Source organism: Moschus berezovskii, chromosome 22, assembly GCF_049115385.1.
Source record: "Moschus berezovskii isolate FMDL1 chromosome 22, NW_MosBer_1.0, whole genome shotgun sequence".
NCBI lineage: Eukaryota > Metazoa > Chordata > Mammalia > Artiodactyla > Moschidae > Moschus > Moschus berezovskii.
This window is the reverse complement of record NC_142481.1, coordinates 3,486,839-3,504,940: the sequence shown is the minus strand read 5'-3', so window position 1 is coordinate 3,504,940 and position 18,102 is coordinate 3,486,839. Positions and strand designations below refer to the sequence as shown.

The 18,102-nt window shown below is 43.3% G+C and overlaps 1 pseudogene; it reads left to right on the top strand.

The window, feature by feature from the left end:
- The first annotated feature begins 7,829 nt into the window (after positions 1–7,829).
- On the top strand, positions 7,830–8,691 carry LOC129546309 (vomeronasal type-1 receptor 4-like; annotated as a pseudogene).
- The last annotated feature ends 9,411 nt before the right edge of the window (positions 8,692–18,102 follow it).

Sequence of the window (18,102 nt, the reverse complement as noted above, 5' to 3'; positions counted from 1 at the left end):
TGGTGAAATCCATTTGGTCTAATGTGTTTCCTTACACATTTTCTGTCTGGGTGATCTGTCTGTTGATGTAATCGGGATGCTGAAGGCCCCATTATGAGGGTGTTACTATGGATTTCTCTTTTTATGTCTATTAAGTGAAAGTCGCTCAGTCGTGTCCAACTCTTTGTCACCCCATGGACTATACAGTCCGTGGAATTCTCCAGGCCAGAATACTGGAGTAGGTAGCTGTTCCCTTCTCTGGTGGGTTCTTTGCAACCCAGGGATCGAACCCAGGTCTACTACATTGCAGGCAGATTCTTTACCAGCTGAGTCACCAGGGGAGCCCAAGAATACTGGAGTGGGTAGCCTATCCCTTCTCCAGTGGAATTTCCCGACCCAGGAATTGAACCAGGGTCTCCTGCATTGCAGGTGGGTTCTTTACCAGCTGAACTACCATATTTGCCTCACATATTGATGTGTTCCTGTGTTGGGTGCATATATATTTACAATATCTTCTTTTTTTAATTTATTTTAATTGGAGGATAATTACAATATTGTGATGGTTTTTGCCATACATCAACATGCATTGGCTGTGAGTATATATTTGTCCCCCCATCCTGAACCCCTTCCCACCTCCCTCCTAACCCCATCCCTGTGGGTTGTCCCAGAGTACTGGCTTTGGGTGCCCTGCTTCATGCATCAAACTTGCACCGGTCATCTACTTTACATATGGTAATGTACATGTTTCAATGCTATTCTCACAAATCATCCCACCCTCGCCTTCTCCCACTGAGTCCAAAAGTCTGTTCTTTACATTTATGTCTCCTTTGCTGCCCTGCATGTAGGATTGCCACTACTATCCTTCTAAATTCCATATATATGTGTTAATATATAGTATTTGTCTTTCTTTTTCTGACTTACTTCACTGTGTATAATAGGCTCCAGTTTCATCCACCTTATTAGAACTGACTCAAATGTATTCCTTTTTATAGCTGAGTAATATCCCATTGTATATATGTAATACAACTTCATTATCTGATCATCTGGTGATGGACATCTAGGTTGCTTCCAGTGTCTAACTATTGTGAACAGTGCTACAGTGAACATTGGGGTACAAGTGACTCTTTCAATTCTGGTTTCCTTGGGGTGTATGCCCAGCAGTGGGATTGCTGGGTCATATGGCATAAATGGCAGCATCCATTGGATCATTGAGAAATCAAAGGAGTTCCAGAAAAACATCTACTTCTGTTTTATTGACTATGCCAAAGTCTTTGACTGTGTGGATCACAACAAATTGTGGAAAATTCTGAAAGAGATGGGAATACCAAACCACCTGACCTGCCTCCTGAGAAATCTGTATGCAGGTCAAGAAGCAACAGTTAGAACTGGACATGGAACAACAGACTGGTTCCAAATCGGGAAAGGATTTGGAACGTCAAGGCTGTATATTGTCACCCTGCTTATTTAACTTATATGCAGAATACATCATGAGAAACGCTGGGCTGGATGAAGCACAAGCTGAAATCTAGATAGATGGGAAAAATATCAATAACCTCAGATATGCAGATGACACCACCCTTATGGCAGAAAGTAAAGAAGAACTAAAGAACCTCTTGTTGAAAGTGAAAGAGGAGGGTGAAAAAGTTGGCTTCAAACTCAACATTCAGAAAACTAAGATCATGGCATCTGGTCCCATCACTTCATGGCAAATAGACAGGAAAATAGTGGAAACAGTGACGGACTTTATTTTGGGGGGCTCCAAAATCACTGCAGATGGTGACTGAAGCCATGAAATTGAAAGACACTTGCTCCTTGGAAGGAAAGTTATGACCAACCTAGACAGCACATTAAAAAGCAGAGACATTACTTTGCCAACAAAGGTCTCTCTAGTCAAAGCTATGGTTTTTCCAGTAGTCTTGTATAGATGTGAGAGTTGGACTATAAAGAAAGCTGAGCACCGAAGAATTGATGCTTTTGAACTGTGGTGTTGGAGAAGACTCTTGAGAGTCCCTTGGACTGCAAGCAGATCTAACCAGTCCATCCTAAAGGAAATCAGTCCTGAATATTCATTGGAAGGATTGACAATGAAGCTGAAACTCCAATACTTTGGCCACCTGATGCCAAGAACGGACTCATTGGAAAAGACTCTGATGCAGGGGAAGATTGAAGGTGGGAGGAGAAACGTATGACAGAGGATGAGATGGTTAGATGGCATCACCAACTCAATAGATATGAGTTTCTGTAAACTACAGGAGTTGGTGGTGGACAGGGAGGCCTGGTGTGCTGCAGTCCGTGGGGTCACAAAGAGTCGGACACAACTGGGCAACTGAACTGAACTTAACTAATGGCATAAAACTCTTAGAGGAAAACATAGGCAAAACACTCTCCAACATAAATCACAGCAAGATCCTCTATGATGCACCTCACAGAGTAATGGAAATAGAAACAAAAATAAACAAATGGGACCAAATTAAACTTAAAAGCTTTTGCACAATGAAGGAAACTATAAGCAAGGTGAAAAGACTGCCCTCGGAATAGGAGAAAAATAATAGCAACCGAAACAACTGACAAAGAATTCGTCTCCAAAACATACAAGCAGCTCAATACCAGAAAAACGAACAACCCAATCAAAAAGTGGGAAAAAGACCTAAAAAGACACTCCTCCAAAGAAGACGTACAGTTGGCTAATAAACACATGAAAAAATACTCAGCATCACTCATTATCAGAGAAATGCAAATCAAAACCACAATGAGGTATCATCTCACACCAGTCAGAATGGCCATCATCAAAAAGTCTACAAACAATAAATGCTGGAGAGGGTGTGGAGTAAAGGGAACCCTTTTACACTGTTGGTGGGAATGCAAACTAGTACAGTCACTATGGAGAACAGTGTGGAGATTCCTTAAAAAAACTAGGAATAGAATTGCTATATCTTCTCTTGAATTGATCCTTTGATTATCATGTAGTGTCCTTCTTTGTCTCTTGAAACAGTCTTCATTGTAAAGACTCCTTTGTTACTTTTCCATCCCAAATGGCCCAGAACACAGGGACTGACTGGTGGGCCAATGAGTGACTCAAGAAAAAGGATTCATGGGTGAATTAGAGCAAATTATATGCCCTTGCTTCCCTGATAGCTCAGTTGATAAAGATTCCACCTGCAATGCAGGAGATCCCGGTTTGATTCCTACATTGGGAAGATCTGCTGGAGAAGGGATAGGCTACCCACTCCTGTGTTCTTGGGCTTCCCTTGAGGCTCAGCTGGTAAAGAATCTGCCTGCAATGCGGGAGACCTGGGTTGGGAAGATCCCCTCGAGGAAGATCCCCTCGAGGACTATACAGTCCATGGGGTCTCAAAGAGTCGGACATGACTGAGCAACTTTCACTTTCTTTCTCATGTCCTTGCAGAGTCATGTGGATATGAGAGAGACCTGAGGAGAGGATTTTGAGAAGAAAAATACTGGCCTAAAATGGTGTGTTTTTCAGATAAAACAGAACTGCGGCCATAAATAGAAAAGATAGTGGAACTTAAACTCAGGGGAAGACCAGCCTCCAGATCACATGCTGATGATTAGTGAGAACACACTTTGGAAAAGTGAGACCATGAAGGAAAATGCCCAACAGGAAACAGTGACGGGAGCCCTGGTGCACTGTGAGTGTCCCTCCCCCGGTCATGACTTTCACTGTAAACTTGGGTTCTCCCACAGGGAACTCAGAAAACTCTCCCTGCCCTCTGCTCCGCTGCTCACGTGGACCTTCTCAGTAATTGCCAGGAGTTGTCACTAGTCCCCAGGCGTGGGTGAGGGTGACGAGCACGGGGGGTAAGACCTGCCCCTCACTGGAGACGCCCCAGACTCTCCATGCAGACAGTGTCACCTCCGTTCCAGATGACATGACAATGGCTCCTCTGTGGGGAGAGCGGGCCCAGGGACCCTGTCCCTATAACTGGGGCCCATCCTGACTGACACTTCCCTGCACAGAGTGTGGAGCCAAGTGCCGGCAGGTGAGAGCTCCCTTGTGTTTGGTCTCAGGGCAGGAACCGGGAGAGCAGCTCAGAGCTGTGCTGTCAGCACCTTGGGCAGGACAGGGGCTCCCCTGCCTTGTCCTGAGCTGTCCCGTCCATGCCCTGGATGGCAGGTGGAAGGCGGGAATATGCTGGGGTGTATATCTGAGTGGGACCAGAACTGTGAGTTCACTGCAAATCCTGTGTCGTGGAGTCCCTGACAATGAGGGGAAGAGGGAGGGGGTCACTGTGGAATCTGTGCCAACTCCTGTATGAGCAGAGCCCCGGGCTTCTCAACCTTTTATAAAAGGTTCTAGTGACCTCCTCGAACCTAATTGATTCGGATTGGATGTGAGTAAGGTGAGATAAATTGATGTACAGAGTTTCGGTTAGAACCTGAAAGTCCTGAAACAAGATCCAGTGACAGACATATACACGTGCAAACAGAAATACAGAGAGAAACAGTGCCCTGTAACAACCTTCACATTATCCTTCACGGGTTGCAGTGGGCTCAGTAATTTCTGTGTAGTATCCTGTCTCGAGTCTCTCTGTTTTCTGTATTATGTATATCAGTGTTGCTCATGTTTTTCTGTCTCTAATCGAATGACAAAATGCACTCAGACTTCTTAACATGAGAAGCAGGGGAAAGAGAAAAGAATTTGCACTGAGATAGAATCCAGTTAACCTCCAGTCTGCCAAATGAGTATAAAGGTTGCAAAGTCAAGTTTTTTTAAAAGAATTAGGAAGTAAAGCAGTTTCCCCTATGGTAGTTCAACATTATATTTGGAAATACAGCTATCATCTGATGTGTGTATCTGCAGATATTCATATATTGAAAACCTCAACCTTAAAGATAATGGTGTTAGAAGATGGAGCCTTTGGAAGTGCCCGTGTTAAGTGGGTGAGAGTTTGTGAACAGAATTCCTACCTTGTCAAAATTCATGGAAACTGACCTGCCCACACTGGACTCCCCCCTAACACCTGTGGGTGCAGAGAGGCTCCTGGGGGGCGGCAGGCTCTGGGATGTGTGTTCCTGTCTCAGCACAGGGGACTGGCTCCGGGTTCATTTCTGACTTTGGCTGTGGGGGTGCCCCATGTGTGATTGTGTGGGGCTGGGGGGGTTCATGGGTCATGTGGGGGCAGGTATGTCCTGCAACCTGAGTCATGACTGCTGATGTCAAGGAGGCACCTCCCCTGTGGGGTTGGTCTCTCTATCCAGGAAATGTCCAGGCAGGAGGTCTGACCACATCACTGACCCCAATAAATACTCAGCCCCATGGGAAGGAGGTCATGGACCATAACTGATTACTGAAATTGCAGTGTATCTAAAATGTACATCATGATTTAATATATGTACACATTGTGAAGGAGTCCACAGCTGACTGAATTGATGCATCCATCGCCTCACATATTAGGTGTCATCACCTATAGTCACCAGGTTCTGCATTAATCCTCAGACCTTATTCATCTTATAACTGAGAGATTGTACCCCTTTACCCTCTTCTCCCCTTTCCCCCAACCCCAGTTCCCAGGCAACCACCATTCGACTGTCTATGAAATCAAATTTTTTTTCAAACTCTACCTATAAGTGATAGAAGGCAGTGTTTGTCTATGTATGAATATTTCGCATACCAAAGTGTCCTCGAGTTTTACCCACGTTGTTGCAAAAGGAAAGATTTCCACCTTTTTTAACCTGAGTAATATTTCCCTGTGTGATACGCCACAGCTTCCTAATCTCTTCATCTATCAGTGGACCCTTGGGCTGTTTCCATGTCTTGGCTGTTGTAATAATGCAGCAATGAACATAGGGGTTCATTTACAGATATTCATCTTTACAGATATTACTTTGAGATCTGATTTCATCTCCTTATATATATACTAGAAGCAGAATTTCTGGGTCATATGGGAGTTCTGGTTTTAACTTCTCAGGAACTTCCATAACGTTCCCCATAGAGGCTGTACCCATTAATATTCCCACCAACAGTGTGTGAAGTGTTCGTTTTTTTCAAGATCCTCGCCAATGTGTTATCTCTTCTCTTTTGGAGACTAGACACCCTAACAGGTGAGAGATGCTATCTCATTGTAATTTTGACCTGATGACTAGAGATGCTGAGCACCTGTCCATGTACCTTTAGGCTCTTTGTATGTCTTCTTCGAAAAAAAAAAATCTGTTCAGGTCCTTTGCCCATTTTAAACTGGACCATTTGGGGTTTTGCACAAAATTATTTTCGTATTTTGGGTATTCACTCATTCCTGGATGTGTGGATTGCAAACACTGTCTCCTGTTGCGTAGTTCCTTTGCTCTGCAGGGGCTCTTATATGACAAACTCTCACTCTTTTGCTTTCATTGTCAAATCCAAACCATTATGACCAAGGCCAATTCAAGGAGCTTACTTCTTTCCTCCTGGAGTTTGATGGTTCCAGATCCTACATCCAAGTTTAATCCAGTTTAGAACATTTTTGTGTGTGGTGGAAGATAGTGTCCAGATTTTTTTTTAAATTTTAAATTTGGATATAATTGATACAACATTATATCTGTTTCACGGATACAAAATAACAATTAAATATTTCTATACATTGCCAGTTGATCACAGACAGTCTAGTTTACATCTGTTATACATGTTCAGTTCAGTTCAGTCGCTCAGTCGTGTCCAACTCTTTGAGACCCCATGAATCGCAGCACGCCAGGCCTCCCTGTCCATCACCAACTCCTAGAGTTTACCCAAATTCATGCCCATCAAGTCAGTGATGCCATCCAGCCATCTCATCCTCTGTCGTCCCCTTCTCCTCCTGCCCCCAATCCCTCCCAGCATCAGGGTCTTTTCCAATGAGTCAACTCTTTGCATGAGGTGGCCGAAGTATTGGAGTTTCAGCCTAAGCATCAATCCTTCCAATGAACACTCAGGACTGCATGTAGTTATATTTTTTTCATTCGACCAGAATCTATAAGGTTTACTCTCTCTTAATTGTTAGATGTGGATTTCCAGTTTTCAAACACCACTTATTGAAGAGACTATCATTATTCCATTGTATAGCCTTAGTGCCTTCATCGAAAATTAATTCACCAGAAGTGCGTGGGTTAATTTCTGCACTTTCTGTCCTGTCCTATCAGTCTGTCTGTTTTTATGCATATTTTATGCAAATTTATGTTGCCATAAATTTGACATATAGTTTGAAACGAGGATGTTTGATGTTTTGTTCATCTTTCATGTGATGCTTTGACTACTGGGGGTATTTTTTGGTTGTATACAATTTGGGGAATTTTTTTTTCTGTTTCTGTGAATACTAACATTGAAAATGATTGAACTGAGCCAACAATGTTGCTGAACAAGGCAGACCTGTTTTCTAAGTTTATAGATCTTACATGAAGATAGAAGATCAGGATGTACAGGTAAATAAAAAGCTGTTGTATAACACAGGGAGCTCAGCTCAGTGCCCTGTGATGACCTAGAGGGGTGGGGTGAGGGGATGGGAGGGAGGCTCTAGAGGAAGGAGATATAGGTGCATTTATATCTGATTCACATTGTTGTACAGCAGAAACTGACACATTTTAAAGCAAGTAACCTCCAATTTTTAATTTAAAAAAATAAAAGTAAATAGAAAAAATTCAGAATAGTAATGGTGAATGATTTAACTGGTGTGCAGAGTATGTTATCCAGGTAAAGTCAGTTCTCTGGACTATGACAGTGTCTTCCTTTTCAGGAGAAATAAAATGTGGAAATCTTTGTCCAATGGTGATTCTGTAAGAAGACTGGATGGCATCACCAGCACAGCCTACTTTCTGCTCCAGGACACTCTGACATCCTCTCCATGTCTTCTCACAAAAGAGCCCTGAGAATCACAAGCCAGACAGCCCTGAAAACCATGTATCTTATACAGATAGGAGTTGGGTCTATGGCCAATGTCATCCTTTTCTTTCACAACATCTCTCCGATCTTGCTTGACCACAACCAGAGACCCACACACCGTTCTCACCCACATATCCCTGTCTAATCTTTTGTTTCTTCTCTCCGCTGGGGTTCCCCAGAGGAACAGCTTTCATGTCAAGGAGGCCCCTGTCCAGCCTTGGGTGTAAGTCTGTGTATTACACACAGAGGGCGGCTCGCAGCCCCGTCCTGTGCTCCACCCGCGTCCTGAGCACCTGTCAGTCCTTCACTCTCTCCCCCAGGAGAGCCGAGTGGGTGATGCTCAGAGGAAGGGCCCCCAGGGTCACTGGTGCTTCCTGCTGCACCTGCTGGATGCTCAGTCTCTTAATGTGCATCTGCGTTCCTGTGAGAATCACTGGTCCTTGGGACAGATATAACAATACTGATTCCCAAGGCAAGTGGTTCTGCTCAATCTCAAGTACTGTCACAGGCTTTGGCTACTTTTGGTTCATCTCTGATGTCATGTTTATTGGCCTCATGGTCTGGTCCAGTGGCTCCACCGTGCTTCTCCTGCACAGACACCACCAAAAATGCGGTATATTCATACGCGCACTGGACACCACAGATGGCCCCCGGAGACCAGAGCCACCCGCACCGTCCTGATGCTCATGGTCACCTTCGTCATCTTCTACATGCTGAATTACGGTTTTGTTTTTCATATCAGTGCCTCTTCAGATTTTTGTCTGTGGTTGCTCCAGGTCTCGCATGTCTTGGCTTGTTTCCCCATTATTTCCCCCTTCCTGCTGCTCCTGAGGGATCCTAGAACGCCTAGGTTCTGCTCTTGAATCATTAGAATGTATATATAAAGTGCTAAATATCTAGTTCAGTTCAGTTCAGTTGCTCAGTCGTGTCCGGCTCTTTGCGACCCCATGAACCACAGCACGCCAGGCCTCCCTGTCTATCACCAACTCCCGGAATTCACCCAAACTCATATGCATCGAGTCGGTGATACCATCCAGCCATCTCATTCTCTGTCATCCCCTTCTCCTCCCGCCCCCAATCCTTCCCAGCATCAGAGTCTTTTCCAGTGAGTCAACTCTTCACATGAGGTGGCCAAAGTATTGGAGTTTCAGCTTTAGCATCAGTCCTTCCAATGAACACCCAGGATTGATCTCCTTTAGAATGGACTGGTTGGATCTCCTTGCAGTAAAAGGGACTCTCAAGAGTCTTCTCCAACACCACAGTTCAAAAGCATCAATTCTTCAGTGCTCAGCTTTCTTCACAGTCCAACTCTCACATCCATACATGACCACTGGAAAAACCATAGCCTTGACTAGACAGACGTTTGTTGGCAAAGTAATGTCTCTGCTCTTTAATATGCTGTCTAGGTTGGTCATAACTTTCCTTCCAAGGAGTAAGCATCTTTTAATTTCATGGCTGCAGTCACCATCTTCAGTGATTTTGGAGCCTCAAAAAAATAAAGTCTGATGCTGTTTCCACTGTTTCCCCATCTATTTGCCATGAAGTGATGGGACCAGATGCCTTGATCTTAGTTTTCTGAATGTTGAGTTTTAAGCCAACTTTTTCACTCTCCTCCTTCACTTTCATCAACAGGCTTTTTAGTTCCTCTTCACTTTCTGCCATAAGGGTGGTGTCATCTGCATATCTGAGGTTATTGATATTTCTCCCGGCAATCTTGATTCCAGCTTGTGCTTCTTCCATCTAGTAGACACCTTCAATAGTAACTGTAATTATTCTGTAAGTCCTCAGTATCCATTTTTTACTGAGATATAACTAACACATGCATTGTATTAGTTCCAGATATACATGATGAATGTGTGTTTGTATATGTTGCAAAATGATCACAATAAGTCTAGCTAGTTGCATCCTCTCACCTTCAGAGAAGATACAAATTTTTTTCTTGTGACACAAACTTTGCCACGTTTATTTATTTAGTTAGTTAGTTTTTGTTATTATTTGGCTGCATGGCATATGGGATAATAGTTCCTGGACCATCAAGTGAACCAGCTCCCCCTCAGTGGAAGCTCAAAGTCTTAACCACCAGTAAGTCCCTGTGATGAGAACTTTGAAGGTTGACTCTCTTGTTGTTCAATCACTCAGTTGTATCTGAATCTGTGAGATGCCATAGACTGCAGGATGCTAGGCTTCCCTGTCCTTCACTGTCTACCAGAATTTGCTCAAATTCATGTCCATTGTATGAATGATGCCATCCAACCATCTCATTCTCTGTTGCCCCCTTCCTCCTGCCCTCAACCTTTCCTGGCATCAGGCTCTTTCCCAATGAGTCTGCTCTTCACATCAGGTGGCCAAAATACTGGAGCTTCACCATCAGTCCTTCCAATGAATATTCTGGGTTGATTTCCTCTAGGATTGCCTGGTTTGATCTCCTTGCAGTCCAAGAGACTCTCAAGAGTCTTCTCCAGCACCACAATTTGAAAGCATAAATTCTTCGGCACTCAGCCTTCTTTATGATCCAGCTCTCATAGCCATTTATGACTACTGGAAAAAACATAGCTTTGACTACACAGACCTTTGTTGGCAAAGTGATGTCTCTGCTTTTTAATATGCTATCTAGGTCTGTCATAGCTTTCCTTCCAAGGGGCAATCGTCTTTTAATTTCATGGCTGCAGTCACTGCAGTTATTTTTGAGTGCAAGAAAATAAAAACTGTCACTGCTTCCACTTTTTCCCCTTCTATTTGCCATGAAGTGATGCGACTGGGCACAGAAGAATTGATGCTTTTGAACTGTGGTGTTGGAGAAGACTCTTGAGAGTCCCTTGGACTGCAAGGAGATCAAACCAGTCCTGAATATTCATTGAAAGGACTGAAGCTGAAGCTCCAAACCTTTGGCCACCTGATGGGAAGAACTGACTCATTGGAGAAGATCGTGATGCTGGGAAAGATTGAAGGCAGGATGAGAAGGGGACGACAGAGGATCAGGTTGTTGGATGGCATCACCAAATCAATGAACATGAGTTTGAGCAAGCTCCGGGAGTTGGTGATGGACAAGGAAGCCTGGCATGCTGTAGTCCATGGGGTCGCTGGAATCTGACATGACTGAGTGACTGAACTGAACTGAACTGATGGGACAGGATGCCATGATCTTTTTTTTTTTTTTTTTTAGTTTTTGACTATTTTTTTCAAGTATACAATGAATATGATTGACTATATTCACCATGTGGTACACCATATCCCCTTGACTTGCTTATTTTGTAACTAGATGTTGATAGCTTTTAATGTTTGTACTCAATACCAAATTTTTACAGAATTTCCACAGAACTGGGAAGGTTCACTTAATGCTAGTGATGCCTTAGGAGATTTGAAAGTCAATCCATGAAATTATGAGCTCTAAAAATGTACAAACCATTATTGAGGAAACCATTTCTGCCTTAACCAATGCAGCGCTCTGAAAGAAACATCCTTTCTTCCAGAACATTTCAAGAGTTTCCACAAACTTTATCTACATGTGTTGTGGCTAATACATGACACACATTGGCATATAATCCAATATTGGTCTCCATAAGTATTACTCTTGTGTGGGTGGAGATTTGATTTCTTAGATAAAGATAGCACACAGGAAAGTAGAGACTGTGTTCTTCTATATTACCTTGTAAATTTAGTTCACTCCTATTTCTCCAGTATGCTATAGTGTTACACAGAAAATCGATGTTATTCTTCTTCTTTAAATATTATTCTTCTTATTTAAAAGAAGATGTGCTTCTTCTTTAAAACTGGATTCTTTACATGGTGGACCCTCAATAAATTTAATAGATCAGATGGATGACATAATCTGAAGGATAGACTAGAAGTTGCCTTCTTTTTCATTTGTCACTTGAATACGTAGTGTTCATGATTGCATTTTGCAAACTTGAGCTTGTTTCTATTTGTCTTATTTTCTGGGTTTTTTTCATTTCTGTTGTGTTATTTTTTAAGTTCCAATTAAAAAATTTAATGTGTTAAGGTATAACTAGTTTTCAGTGATGTTTTGGCCATCACGTATGGATCCCTCAATACTGTATATATATATATGTAATAACTGACAATTAGTCCTATGATTGTAGCTTTCATGAACTAGTTGTGTCTTATATAAAATAAGAAATGAAGAGAGTATAGTTTATGCATGTATCAATATGATTGCCTTTTCCAATGCTTGTATTTCTTTTTTGTGTTTTTTTCTTTGGTACAACTTGCCTTCTGTTTGAAAATTTTCCTTTAACTTTATTAAGGAACTAGTTTTGCTATGAGTGAATTGTTTCAGTGTTTATCTAAAAATATCATAATTTTACTTACTGTTTTTCCTATTAGATAATATAAAAAGCTAATAAAACATGATCAATAATAAAGGTATACTTAGCAACAACCTCCTCTTAAACATTAAGGAATTAAATGCCTATGAATTGTTCTTATTTTTTAAATAATTGATTAGAGGTAATTTCAAATCTGCTTCATTTTCACACTACTATATATAAAATAGATAACTAATAACGACCTACTGTGTAGTAGGGTGCTGGTATATAGTTTTCGGCCAGCTATTTGACTGCCCATCCGGATCTTTTCATTGATTCTCAAAAGGTGTCCTTAATCACCCAAGGAGGGAGATGATTTACACTGGGGATAAATTTGCTCCTCACTGGAAATGCCCCAGATTCCGCATGCAGTCAGGGTCACCCACACAGCAGGTGATGTGATAATGGAATCTCTGTGGAGAGACCAAGGCTAGAAATACCGTCCCTGTAACCATGACCTCAGGTGCTCGGGGCTCATCCTGAGTGACACGTCCCTGCACAGAGCTCTGAAGCAAACACCAGCCAGGTGAGTGCTTCCTTCTGTTCCATCTCAGGGTGAAGACTGGGAGAGAGATTGCCTCCAGCAGGAGAGGGACTTAAGAATAACTCACACTGGGCAGGACAGGGGCAACATGGCCTCACTTGAGCATCCACATCCATGCTGTGCTGGGTGGAGGGTGGCTGTGAGCCCGGGAGTGTCTCAGGCCGGGAGCAGAGCCGGGTGGTCCACCGCAGATCCCTGTGCCCTGGAGTCACGATGAGAGAGGAGGGGTGTGGTCTCTGGAATGTGTGCCAAGTCTTGGATGATCCAGTCACTGAGCTCCTCCCCGTTGTTAACAAGGACTCTGCTCGGTGTAGCAGACCTCACAGATCTATGCTTACAGGAGGAGTCCCCCTGCCCCCTTTCTCAGTGTATCTCCACCCGGGACCTTATTCCAGGCTCCAGTCCTGTTGCCCACAGCTCATGACGATGCCTCTAAGCAGCTCATTCTCGGCATTCCCTAGCACTGGGCTACACACCAGCTCTGATTTCAGGGCTCACCTGTGATGAGTTACACACTCCTCTGTCAACACAACAGAATTAATTCCTGCTGCTTCCACTGTCTTGTAAGCATTTTTATTCACAGAAGTAAAAAAAGGAAAGAAAACCAAGACAATATGAGGAAGCCATTGTAGCAGAAAGTGCTCAGAACCAAAGGAGAGACAGAACTGCCTTTAAATTGTTTTTTATGCAAGCAGAGCTGTGTCATCAGAAAAGGGGCTGGAAAATAGGGCTTTTATGTGTTCTCTGTTTTCTTTTAAGAAAGGTTACTTCCAACTTGTCCTGTTACATAGAGAGTGACCTGCTCACACTGGTCCCCCACACCTGTGGGAGCAGAGAGGCTCCCTGGGGTCAGCAAGCACTGGGATGTGTGTTCCTCTCACAGCAAAAGGGCACCTTCTGCGGGTTCATTTTTTACTCTGGCTGTGGTGGTGCCCCATGTGTGACTGTGTGGGGTTGGGTGTCATGGATTGTGTGGGGACAGGTGTGTCCTGCAATTCTGGGTCACAATGGCGTCAGGGAGGCACCTCCTCTGTGGGGTTGATCTCTGTGTGTCCCAGAAAATGGCAAACAGTAGCTATGACCACATCACTCACCCCAATAAGTACTCAGCCCCATAGGAGATCATGGGCCATGTGTGTGGGAGGAGAGATGCAAGAGGATGAGGGAAACTGCATGTACTTAGAAGTCACTGTGATGTGACTTAGCAGCCGTGATGTAGGGAGAAATGAGGGGGGTTTCAGGGAGGATCCTATGAGGATTCACTGTGCATGAGACCCATGTTCGAGCTTTTGCCAATAAAGAAAGTTCAATGGGATTCATGGAGCAGCCCCATCAGTAGGACCAGGCTCAGGGCACCCCCAGGATGGGCCACCGCAGCCTGAAGGAGGCTGGACCGGGATATAGAGCAGGTAGAAGTCGTGTGTGCTCACGCGGGGGAGGACGCGCAGTCCAAGCACTGTCCAGCTCCACACGCCAAGAGGTAGCTCTCCACACAATGGCCGGAGCACGTGTCCAGGCCCGCACCTCCGAAGCAATCGCGAGACCAGGGCTACACGTGTTCAGGGAGCTAACGCGAGAGCAGGGGCAAGCATCCAGGTCCGGGGCCGGGAGCTGTCGCAAGAACTGAGGTAAAGGTCGAAGTCCTGTCTTGGGAGCTGTCGCGAGAGCAGAGGTGGTGCCTGGTCCCGGCCGCGGCGCACAGCGGCTCCGTCCAGCACGAGGAGCCACCGCAAAAGGCCAAGAGGGCCGGGAGCCACGGTGCTCGTCGGCGGCCGCTGCGTCTGCCAGGAGAAAATTTGTTTCCAAGAGCTCTCGATTTATCAGGAAGAGAGAGCAGAGAGGAGGAAACGAACAAAAAGGTATGAATTTCGTCTTGAGGTGAAGAGAGTGAGTCAGTTGTGACTGAGGGGGCTCCTGAGGTGACTCAGAGCAGGTGGAGCCAGGAGGAAGGATGAGACCTTGAAGCGGCGGGAAGAGGGGCCACTAGGAGCTGGGAGGTGAGGCCAGGACGGGTTTCCTGCTTTGAGGGGAAGGAATGCTCTGGTGGGAAAAGGAGCGAGGACAGCTGTGGGGTTAGAAACACCTCAGGTGCCCGAAGTCACTGTTTGCTCCTCACGTTCCTGCCGGTGCTCAGTGAAGAGGGGAATGTTCATCTTTCAAAAACTTAACTCATCGTTTTGTTGGTAGTTTCTACTCCTTTTCTGGTCCTTATTTCATTTATTTCCATTGTTTTTTTTTCCTTATTTCCATGTATCTGCTAACCTTTGCCTTAGTTTTGGGTGGGTGGTTTGGTTTGGTTTGGGGTGGGTTTTTTTTTTTTTGTATTTTACATTAATTTTTGTTTCTTGGGCTTTTTTTAGTTCTTTGTGGTATAAAGTTATGTTGATTATTAGAATCTCTTTTTCTTAATCTCATTTGTTGTGAAACCATCCTTCTTAGAACAAAGCCTGTGCTGATTCCCATAACCTTCCATTTGCTGTGTTCCCACTCACGCTTGCATCTCAAGGTATTTTATTTCCATTTGAATTTCTTCTTTGACCACAGTTTGTTCTGGAGTGGTTGTTCATCTCCACGTATCTGTGAATTTTCCAGTTTTCATGCTGTTATTGGCATCTTATTTCATATAATTACTGTTGGAAAAGAAACTTCATGTGATTTCGGTGTTAAATCTGTTAAGACTTGTTTGGGGGACTTCTCTGGCGCTCCAGTGATTAGGACCTCACCTTCCAAAGCAGGGTGTAGGAGTTCTACCCCTGGTCAGGGGTCTAACATTCATCCAAAATCAAGACATTAAAAAAAAAAGCAATATTATAACAAATTCAATAAAGACTTAAAAGACTTGCTTGAGTCCTCTAACATGTGATGTGATCTGGTGAATGTCCTCTGTGGTCTTGAGAAGAATGTATATTTTTCTGCTCTTGGACAGGTTGATCTGGTTATGTCCATAAAGTTCAACTGTTCTAATGTGTAGCTAACTCCAACATTTCCATGTTGATTTTTTGTCTGATGAATGTGGGAGTATTGCAGTCTCCACTATGATTATGTTTCTCGCTTTAAATATGATAATGTTTGCTTTATTGTTTAGATGCTGTGAGGTGAGTGAGAACTTATATAGGAGGCTTATCTTGTGCACCAGCATGATGATGACTACTGCAATCTTAATAGACTACAACATAGTATAAATATAATATTCATATGCACTGGGAAACCAAAAAATTGTGTGACCCACTATATGTGACACTGATTTTATTGCTATGGTTTGGAACCAAACACAACTTCTCTGAATTATGTCTGTATTTATGCTGTGAACCTCACAATTTCTTTCCTTTGGGCTTAATTCATTCTTCTTTTATAGTTCCTTGAGGTGTAAAGCTATTTTGTTTGAGACCTTCCCTTCTTATATAGACATTTATCGCTATCAACTTAGCTCTTAATCTGCTTCCCATAAGTTTTGTTATCTTGTATTTCCATTGTCATCTTCTGAAGATGTTTTATTTTTGATTTTTCATTTCATCCATGTAGTTTTATCTTCGCACATTAGTGAATTATCCCATTTTCTTTAATAATTTGTAGTCTCATATCACTGTGGTTGAAAAAGATGCTTGAAATGATTTCAGTCCTAAATATGTTAAGATGCATGGAGAATGGACCATGTACATTTATATGTTCTGTTGCTGATGGATGGTGTGTCTGTTAAGTTCATGTGGTCTCATGTATAGTTTGAGTTCAATGATTCCTTATTGATTTTCTATATGATTAATCTATTGCTGAGACTATGAAATTAATGTCCATATTATTACTGTGTATATTTTTTTCCTTGATTTATGTAAACAAGTCCTTAGTATATTGAGGTGCTCCAGTGTTGGGCTTACAAATATTTACAGTTGTTCTATTAATGAATGGATACTTTCATCATTATATATATAATGACTTCCTTTGTCTGTTGTTACAGTTTTTGCCCTTTAGTCTATTTTTGTCTCAGATGACTACAGTTACCCCTACTTCCTTTTGGTTTCTACCGGCATGGACTATCTTTTTCCATCCCTTCTCTGTAGGTCTATGTATGATTATGAAAACTTCAACTCTTCATAACATGGTCCTGTGGGACTCCAGTAGGCTGAGTACCCTTCACTGTTGGGGTGGGTGATTAGAGGGTCCACCGCTTCGGGGACAGCCATAGAGGTTGAGGCATGAGATGTGTGTGGACAAGTTCCTTCCAGGCACAAGCTGAAGGCTTGGTTTTACTTTTCGAATCAAACCAGAGGGAGAATGTGGAAGCGTGGCCACTTGTTCTTTCAGTCTCCCAAGAGCCTCCCAGTCAGCCGCTCCATGCAGTGCTTAAACGCCAGATCCTCAGGCAGCAGCTGGTATAGAGAACAGTCAAACTCCAGCAGGGTGATGGGTGTTAAAGCCTATTCACGCTACACTGATCCTGGGGATGAGGCCGTGGTGGATGCTAGCAGGTCATTTCACAGCTACTTGTTTATTTTCTTAGCCCTTTGAGGCTCCACAGTGCCCATCCACACTGGCTACCAGAGCTAAGTGATTTGAGGGAGCTAATATGTGGTTCAGGTCCTTACTTCTCAGAGAAGCAAGTAGTTGAGTGTTTCATTGTGATTGGAATGCACTGTGCTACAGGTGGGGTTCACGGTGAGCAGGTGTCCCAGACTTGCCCACCTGTTTTGATGTGGGTATTTTCAAAGTCATCTGATGTGTACAAGTCATTCAATGATTTCCTGAATTTCTCTCAAAGGAATTGATCCATGTGTAAATATATTCACTGTGTCCATGGGAGGAACAAGCCTTCTGTGTTGCCATCTTGGTGAAATCACTCAATGCTGCTGCTGCTGCTGCTAAGTCACTTCAGTCGTGTCCGACTCTGTGTGACCCCATGGACTGCAGCCTATCAGGCTCCTCCGTCCATGGGATTTTCTAGGCAAGAGTACTGGAGTGGCTTGCCATCGCCTTCTCCCATACAGTCACTAGCAATCTGAACGTAATAATAAGTGGGATGATCATGAATCCTAAAGTGGTAGAGTACATTCTTATCTCTGTCTTCTGTCACTCGTATACCTGATACATATTATTTAACACCTATAATGGGTCAGCAAATGTTGTTGAACAAGACATACATGGTTCTTGAGTTCATGGACCTTACATGCAGGTGGAGAACAGGATATACAAGTAAATAGGAGTAAATAAAAAATCATAATGGTGAAACTTATAACTAATATCAAGTATATGTTCTCCAGGTAAAACTGATTATCTGGCATATGAGAGTGTCATTTTTCTCAAGAGAAATAAAGAGTAAGAATCCCTTCCTAGTGTTGGTTATGTAAGAAGACTGCTGATGTCATCACCTGCACAGCTTCCTTTCTGCTCCAGGACACTCTGAAATCCTCTCC